This window comes from Triticum aestivum, chromosome 1D (genome assembly GCF_018294505.1).
Source record: "Triticum aestivum cultivar Chinese Spring chromosome 1D, IWGSC CS RefSeq v2.1, whole genome shotgun sequence".
Classification (NCBI taxonomy): Eukaryota; Viridiplantae; Streptophyta; class Magnoliopsida; order Poales; family Poaceae; genus Triticum; species Triticum aestivum.
Window position 1 is genome coordinate 481630618 of NC_057796.1, and position 10012 is coordinate 481640629.

Consider the following 10012-nt stretch of genomic DNA (forward strand, 5'->3'; position numbering starts at 1 on the left):
GCCGGCAGACTTGATTGCAGGGAGTCACCCGAAGAGGGGGAGGTCTCCTGGTAATTGGAGTCAGAAGAATTAAGTGGTTGACGGATAACACCCGCCAACGGATGAAAAGGGTACAAGTGAGAAAAGACCTCGGTGCGATGTTTCTTTGTCGCGTCGGGTAGCCCGGCGGAGAGGTCGGTGTCCTTGCGGGCCCGGGTGAGACGCCGGCTTTCGTGAACCTGCTGCTTCAAAAGAAATTGAGGGTCTTGATGAGCTAATGGATGAGAAAAGCTTACTTTCCGGGTTACCCTTCGGACTTTCAGCTGTGGCAAAGGCTCCGAGTCGGAGGGGAGTAATGTTACCTCTTCAATCACCGGGTTACTGGCGCTGGTGTCATCCTGTCAATAAGCAAAATGATGGTAAAGTGGACAGCAGCAACCAGTAAATACGGCAAGGGTTTAAAGGTTTAAGGGTTACCTCTGACTCGGAGCTATCGCTTAATTGCAGCAGCTCCGAAGCAGTGGGTCTGTTTCCCTTTTTGCGAGGGGCGGCTCTCTTGGCGGCTTTCTTCGCCTTCCTGGCCTTCTTGGCCGCCTCATGGTCATACTTGACCCGCCAGAATTTATCATCAGCCTGAAAAATACAGTAATGAGTTCTTAGTAAGATGACAGGTAAAAAATGGAAAGGTTAAAGTCAGCGGCTTACCGCTGGGGCTGGATTGATCTTGCAGAACGGGGCTAGCCCGGTTCTTCCACAGTCTGCCAGGCTCTCGTTTAACAGAGCCTTGGTCTCTTCTTCCGCAACGTCTTCTGGAAGATCATTGCGACTGTGCCTCTGCGGGTCATCCTTTCGCCCGGTGTACTCACACATTAAGCCGGGGCGGCGGCTCAATGGGATCACCCGCCATGAGATCCAGACCCGGACCAGATCAATTCCGTTCAGACCATTGCCTAGCAGGGCCTTGATCTTGTTGATTGTTGGAAGCAAAGGTTGGCGTCCCGCGGCAGTAAGTTTGTCGGATAACGGGTGAGTCGGCTCCAGGCGTGTTGGGCGAAAGCCGGGCAGTGGATTCTCGTCAGCCGGGGATGTATCTTGGCAGTAGAACCAAGTCATATTCCAGTCCTTAGGGTGGCTCGGCGGCTCTGCGTAAGGGAACAGACAGTCCCTACGTCGCTGGATGGAGATGCCGCCTAACTCTAGACTTGGCCCGTTGGCACACTCATTTTGGCGGTTCAAATAAAACAGCTCTCTGAAGAGCAGTAGACTCGGCTCTTCTCCAAGATATACTTCACAAAAGACTTGGAAGTTGCAGATGTTGGATATGGAATTGGGTCCTATATCCTGAGGTCGAAGGTCAAAGAAGTTGAGCACATCCCGGAAGAATTTTGAGCCGGGCGGTGCAAAGCCCCGGCTCATATGGTCCGCAAAGATCACTACCTCCCCCTCCCTCGGCTGTGGTCTTTCTTCGGACGGATCAGGGGCACGGTAGGACATCACTTCCTTCCTGGGAAAATATCCGGACTTAACGAAGTTGGCCAGGGTCTCATCAGTGACGTTGGATCTCATCCAGTTGCAAGTGATGGGAGCTTTGGGAGGCATGGTGACGGTTGGTGATCTATGATAAAGAAGAAGGTGTCCGGGTTAATTATAAGCCGGAGTTTATCATTCAAACTACAATGACGGCTTATGAAGGGGACTAATGGTATGTATTGATACGGTGGGTTATCTAAGCCGTCGGGGCATTCAGGATGAGTTGGTCATCTACGGCTTACTGCGGTTAAGTCAGAAGATACTACAGAGCATGGTTCTCTTTAAACCGGAAAGTTCTACGGCGCGTGTTTTCTTTAAGTCGGAAACATAAGCCGCCAAGATTCAAGGGCTGCAGTTTTTACTAAGTGTGGTAAAACAGATTTCATATATTACAGTAACTTTTTCGGATCAAAATGGTCGGGCAAGATGAAAATTTTCTAGACCTAAAGAAACAGAAACAGGAGAAGTTCTTAAGGTGGAACATGGTCTTTAAGCAGTAAAAAGAGGATTTTTTGCAGATGGAATGGATCTCGAACATTTACCGCAAAGGTTCTACGAAGAGTTAAGATCAACGGGGGCAGTGACTACAGGGGTTACTGAAACTTGCGCCAATGGTGAAGAACGCGAAGAACACAAGATGAACCCTACCACAGATTGGTTCTAGCAAGTCAGGGAAGACTCACCGGAGTTGAGGAAGAGCGAAGGTCGCCGCCGTTATCTGGTCCGGGTCAGGGTGATGCAGCGGCCGGGTCGATGAAGATCAGGGGCGCGACGGCGGCGGCGGCGGCAGAAGCTCGGGCAGAAGAACGACAGCGCGAGGAAGAAGAAGGAAAGTGTGAGAAGAGAGTGCCGGGCCGGCCTATTTATAAGGCAAGTCATAAGTGGGCGCGATATTCAAGGAGACCACGGCGTGGTTATCTCCCCTTCACGGCGCCTCGATTTTCGGAAAGACAGTAACAGCAGAGATCCGTTGCGGATCTGGCGGAGTAAAAAACGGACTTAATGGAGGATGACGTCACGGCGGATTATCCGGAGTCCGGAGAATGACGTCACACCGGGTTATGGCCTTCACATGAACGGTAAGCCGGAGATTTTTCCTGTCGGCAGAGTTGAAGATTGACACGAGCCGGCTCAAGTCAATCTGGGGCCTAATGTTGAGGATATAGACCTGGGAGTCACCCGCCAGGAGGGCCGGGTTACACTAAGGATCATTGCCAGAAGCTCGGAGCTAAGTTTCAACATAATGGGCCAGAGATGGGCTGAGACCCGGCGAGGGCTTAAAGCCCGTAGTACAATCTTTATTGTTATAATAGACTTGTAGTGTAAGGCAAGTATTGTTTAGAGTCCGAGCCAGACACTCTTATGAGCCGGCCGGGACTCTAAGGGCCGCTGGGCGTCAGCCTCCCTATATAAAGGGACGACCCGGCAGCGGTTTAGGGGCGACAACAATCTGATCGAGAGCCGGGCATAGCTGTTTAGCTCCCTGGCAATCGTAACCCTAATCAATAACACCTCGAACTGGACGTAGGCTTTTACCTCCACCGTAAGGGGCCGAACCAGTATAAACCCTCGTGTTTCTTGTCCCGCATAACCCCTTCAAGCTTCCTAGTTGCGATGGCTCCACGACTAAGTCCTAGCTCAAGGACATCTGCCGTGACAATTCCACGACACAATCCACAACTGCGGACACCTTCTCGGGGTTAACAGCGATGCCCTTGGCAGAGATGATGTGTCCAAGGAAAAGAACTTCATCAAGCCAAAACTCACATTTAGAGAACTTCGCATAGAATTGATACTCTCTGAGCTTGTCGAGCACCAATCGCAAATGTTTGGCATGATCCTGTTTATTCTTGGAGAAGACCAAGATATGATCGAGATATACCAGAACGAATTCATTGGTATAGGGGTTGAAGATGTAATTCATCATCCGAGAGAACACCGGAGGAGCATTGACAAGGCCGAAAGACACGACAGTATATTCATAAGAACCAAAGCTTGTTCTGAAAGCTGTCTTGGGAATATCTTCTTCACGAATGCGAATCTGATGATAACCCATACGAAGGTCAAGCTTCGAGAATACTTTAGCTCCTTTGAGTTGCTCAAATAGCTCATTGATGTTGGGAAGTGGATACTTGTTCTTGATTGTCTTCTTGTTCAATGGACGGTAGTCGACACAAAGTCGGTCCGTGCCATCCTTCTTCTTGACAAAAAGAACACCACAACCCCATGGAGAAGAACTTGGTCTGATCAAACCCAGACGTTCTTGTTCATCGAGCTGCTTCTTCAATTCCTTCAGCTCGTTAGGTCCAAGCTTGTATGGACGCTTGCAAACGGGTTCAGTGCCAGGTTCCAGTTCAATAACAAACTCAACTGGCCGGTGCGGAGGCATACCCAGAAGCTCTTCTGGAAAGACATCTTGATACTCGCAAACGACTGGAATTTGAGAGATGGCATTCAATTCGCCCTTCTCATTGAGAGAGAAAAACCGAATGGTTTCATCACGAGCGGCAAAAATAATCACATCCTCAGAAGAGTGTGTCAATTGAATTTCCCTGGCAGCACAATCAAGTTGAGCCTTGTGCTTAGAAAGCCAGTCCATCCCGAGAATAAGATCAATATCCGAGTCACCAAGGACCATTGGAGAAGACTGAAATTTATAATTGCCCATCTTGATAGAAACATCGGGAGCCATCATTTTGGTATTCATGAATAATCCCGGAGAGGAAACCGCTATCGGCTTAGGCAGATCAACAGTATGCAAATTGTTCATGGATGCAAAAGGTCTTGATATGAAAGAAAGCGATGCACCAGAATCAAAAAGAACTTTTGCAGGAATATCATTAACAGGAAGATTACCCATTATCACATCAGTAGATTCCTCCGCTTGAGCTGCATTCATCATGTTCACCTTAGCAGACTTTGGGTTATGCTTGACCACTGCATTGCTGGAAGATCTGACAGGAGGAGGAGGAGGAAGACGCCTCTGGTTGAAGCACTTGTTAGCATAGTGACCTTTCTGCTGACATTTGTTGCAAGTCACCTCTGAGAGTGGACGGTGATAAGGAGCATTGGACTTAGGAACTTGATTCTGAGACTTGTTCTGATAGCCAGAGTTGGAAGAGTTGGAAGAACCATGGCCACCTTTGTTCTTCTGCTGATAAGGCTGACGAAACGGAGGAGGAGGAGGCAACCAGAACTTCTGTTGCTTAGCTGTCACAAGTGAGGAAGAAGAAGACTGAACTACGTCCCTGACTCTTTTCTTAGAGGCCTCACACTTGAGCTGAGCAGCCTCTTGCTTCAGTGCCATATTGTAGAATTGATCAAAGTGAGTAGGCTCAACAAGAACGAGAGCTAACTGCAGATCCTCTTTAAGGCCACCTCTGAAGTGATAGATCATGCTCTTTTCATCAGGAACGTCTTGTTTAGCGAAGCGAGCAAGTTTCTGAAACTGAATGTTGTATTGATACACAGACATGTTGCCTTGCTTGAGATTGCGGAACTCCTCATGCTTGCTCTCAACAACACTTTGTGGAATGTGGTGCGCTTTGAAGTCCCGACAGAAGTCAGTCCAAGTGATCACACGACCTCCTCTGGAATCTTTGTATTGTTGAAACCAATCAGCAGCTTGGTCCTTGAGCTGGAAAGAAGCGAACTTGACATAGTCCTCAGGCCTGACATTGCTACATTCAAAATGCTTGTTGATGTCCACGAGCCAATCATCGGCATCCGTGGCCTCGGCACAGTAGCTGAAAGACTTGGGCTGATTTGCGAGAAACTGGCTGAGAGTGGCAAAGTGAAACTGATTGTTGCCTTGACCTTGATTGCCTTGCCCTTGAGTACGTTCTTGCAAGAGTTGCAGAATCATCTGAGCATTGGCGTTGGTGGCTGCCATGATTGCTTGCCATGCCTCCGGAGGTGGAGGTGGTGGCGGAGGGTTCGCTTGACTCCCTTCATTGCGATCCGGATTCTGACGCGTTGGCGGAGCCATCCTGAAGAGGGTGACATCCGTTAGCATCTTGATAGACAAATAGACAAGTAGAATCAACGGATAGAAAATTGCAACATATAGTCTTCACAATAAACATTCGAACGAAGATGAACGAATGAATTCCGAAGTAAATCATCACACTTCCATAAGTTGAGAAGCCACTTGAAAAAGATATGGAATGAACATATGAATTCGAAGCAACTTGAATACCACAATACAAAACAAAACAAAGTATTGGCTTGCAGAATAAGCCGGAACAAACATATGATAGATATTTCGTCCGAAGTTTTCGTGGTGGGGCCCACACGGGCTCAATCGTACAGCACCATCATGTACAAGGCTGTGCACATGACATACGAAGCATCCCCGAGTCGGCAAAGCCATGGACTCTTTAAGACACAACGAGACCACTGTAAAATCAACCGTGGAAAGGCGGACCACTAGACGTCGAACCCCAATCTCATATCATGCGTCTGTCGGAAAGATATCCTAAGGCTACTTCAATTCCCACTTATAAACTCCCGAAACTTTCTGGTTATGCAATCTGGTGTAGGGGATACAGGGGACACAAAATATATCACCCAAACTAACAATCCCTAGATCCAGCTGTATCCATCCGTCAACACATAACCAAGAAACCTTCGGAAATCGTTTACCTCAACCTTCGAAAAACATCTGTTATACAAGTTATGGCAATACTCCCGAACTCCCGCCCCAGTACTGGGTGGCGTCGAGGTGATCTCACCAACAACTGCATAAAAGAGATTTCGATGTCGGCGAAACTCAGGTATTCCAGAACTGTAATGATAAAATTGTGACGACAACACCTCGGAGCTCAACTCCCCGGGACACTGCCACAACCCCTAAATGACAGGAGGCACCAAGAACAATGTTCTCGTCACAAATCCATCGGAACGATTCCAAGATACCCGCGTGATCCTAAAAAAAAATTTAGTGAAATTTGAGGAGAGAGTAGTCAAAACTTCTACGTCAGGAGACCTCACCAGAGCGACGAAGGGACTGAGGAGTAAAAAGAATCCTACTCTCCGATATATATAATCCTAAGACTCAAAACATTTTTGTTCTAGACTCAACAACGCCAGCGATTCGATCAAGCAGGGGGCTCCTAAGTCGGGGATGGCTCTGATTACCAACTTGTAACGCCCACGATGCGGCTATATCTCCCACGTGTCGAGGCACGACTTAGAGGCATAACCGCATACTGGTTTTGTCGCAAGAAGGGTCATCTTCACACAATCCCATGTAATGAACAAGAATGGGATAAAGAGTTGGCTTACAATCGCCACTTCACACAATACATAAATATCATCATACATCATCCAAAATACAATCATATAGACCGACTACGGTCAAAATCCAGATGAAAATAAGACAACCCCAAATGCTAGATCCCCGATCGTCCCAACTGGGCTCCACTACTGATAATCAGGAAAAGACACATAGTAACGACCACGTTCCTCGTCGAACTCCCACTTGAGATCGACGCTATCATCTGCACTGGCATCGTCGGCACCTGCAACTGTTTTGGTAGAATCTGTGAGTCACGGGGACTCAGCAATCTCACACCCGCGAGATCAAGACTATGTAAGCTGGTAGGAAAGGATGGTGCAATGAGGTGGAGCTGCAGCGGCAAAAGCATATATGGTGGCTAACTTGCGCAAATGAGAGCGAGAAGAGAAGCAACGGAACGGACGTCATCTAGCAATGACCAAGAAGAGGTCCTGAACACCTACTTACGTCATGCATAACTCAGACCGTGTTCACTTCCCGGACTCCGCCGAGAAGAGACCATCACGGTTACACACGCAGTGGATGTATTTTAATTGGGTCATGTGACAAGTTATCTACAACCGGACATTAACAAATTCCCATCTGCCTCATAACCGCGGGCACGGCTTTCGAAAGATAATACCCTGCAGGGGTGTCCCAACTTAGCCCATCATAAGCTCTCACGGTCAACGAAGGATAAACCTTCTCCCGGAAAGACCCGATCAGTCTCGGAATCCCGGTTTACAAGACATCTCGACAATGGTAAAACAAGACCAGCAAAGCCGCCCGAATGTGCCGACAAATCCCGATAGGAGCTGCACATATCTCGTTCTCAGGGCACACCGGATGGGCAAGACGTCGGGTTGGCATAGACCCTGGTTGCCCAAGGGGCGCCGGACATCGCCCAGTTTGGGCCAGCATTCGAAGGAACACTGGTCCGGGGTTTAAAATAAGATGACCCTCGGGCTCGCGAAAACCCGGGGGAAAAAGGCTTAGGCGGCGAATGGTAAAACCAAAGTTGGGCCTTGCTGGAGGAGTTTTATTCAAGGCGAACTGTCAAGGGGGTCCCATAAATCACCCGACCGTGTAAGGAACGCAAACTCAAGGAACATAATCCCGGTATAACAGTAACTAGGGCGGCAAGAGTGGAACAAAACACCAGGCATAAGGCCGAGCCTTCCACCCTTTACCAAATATATAGATGCATTAATTAAATAAGAGATATTGTGATATCCCAACATATCCATGTTCCGACATGGAACAAACTTCAACTTCACCTGCAACTAGCAACGCTATAAGAGGGGTTGAGCAAAAGCGGTAACTTAGCCAAACAACGGTTTGCTAGGAAAGGATGGTTAGGGGCTGACATGGCTAAAATAGGAGACATGATATAGCAAGTGATAGGTAGCGAGCATGGCAATAGAGCGAACAACTAGCATAGCAAAGATAGAAGTGATTTCGAGGGGTGGTCATCTTGCCTGCAAAGGTTCTCAGAGTTGTCGAAAGCTTGATCCTCGTAAGCGTACTCGACAGGTTCCTCGTTCACGAACTCGTCTCCCGGCTCTACCCAAGACAATAACACAAACAAACGGAACCACAATCAACAACGAGGAATGCACAAGCAACATGATGCAAAACATGTATGATATGCAAGATATGATATGCGATGCATATGCGTGCTCCGGAAGGAAAATGATGAACATGGCAGTAACTTGGCAAACCAAGTATGCCACTGGAAAGATGAGATGATTTCGGTCGAAATCGATATAAAGATCACCGGAATCGGATGCACGGTTTGCAAATGGCAAGCAAAACAAGAATGACATGAATCTGCGATTAACAGCAAGATAGCACTTAAAATGCAACAAGTAACAATGCTACAGCACCCCAACATAGCAACAAAGCACATGGAAGTAATCTACAGGCGATGCTTGACAAAAGATGAACACTGAGCTACGGCTAATTCACAACATATCAAGCGTCAACAAGCATGGCAAAAGTGCAAAAGATTACAGGTTCACAGACTTAGTGAAAAACTGGACATGGCAGACATCAGCATCAGGTAGCAATGTTCAGAGCACGAAATCAACATGCTACAGGGACTTAACATAGCAAAACAAGGCATGGTAGTGTTCTACTAAAAGCACATGACAAAAGTCCCTTACTGACCATAAGCCAAAAAGGACCAGAAGATATGATGGCAAGCATGTAAACATAGCAAGTTTCGTTATCAGGTTTCAGACTTAGCAGAAAACAGAGCATGGCAGAAATATTAATATGTAGGCCTCTTTGTGAGCTTGATGCACTCACTACAGAGAAATGAATGACAAACCAAGCATACCTACAGCAAGATGGAATGTTTATGAAGCTATCCATGGCAAGAACAATTGCATAGCATGTATGGATCAACTACAATAAGCTTGGCAAAAATGCATATCATGTTAAGAATCTGCCAGAAATATTTTATAGCAAAAGTAGAGCAAGATTGAGTCATACTATGGCACTCCATAATTGCACAAAATTGCATTAATAGATCAATTACACCTATAGATAAAAAACATCCGTCCTGAACATCTCCAAAATATGCATGGATATCTCTGTAGAATCAAGTTTACATGGCAATAAACTTACAGCAGACAAGGACTTAGAGAAATCACCAAGTCCCTGAAATCAGAAATATTACGGGGCCTACTTTGCATGCTTGTGCTAGTCACCACAGAGATCCCAAAAATACATAGACTACACCACTGAAAAGATGGCATGGCATACTTCAAAACACATGTAGAGCTCATGCTCAAACGATGCACAGATTAAATGATACAAAAATGACAAATCTCCAAGTTCTGTTAAGAACCAGAGAATAACAGCAACTAGCCCTCTTCCAACAGAGATTTGGGCATCAAGATGCCCTCTAATGAACATAGTGCAATTGAACAAAATTAAGAGCATCACGAGGCGAACAATTTGACATATTACACGCACGAATCGGAGGTACATGCAAGAAGTTATCGCATCTCGAACAAAGGCACTTGCTAAAGATTTTCCAGGACTTGGAGAAAAAAAAGGGGGCGAGAAAGTCAACGGGCACGTACAGTGTAGATCGGATCGAGCGGAAGAGCTCGAGCTCGAGCCCGTCGCCGGTCGGGAGGAAGAGGAGCGACGGGGAGGCGGCCGGAGGAGGAGAGGCGCGGCCGCCGCCGGCGGCCTCGGGAGGCGCGTCGAGCG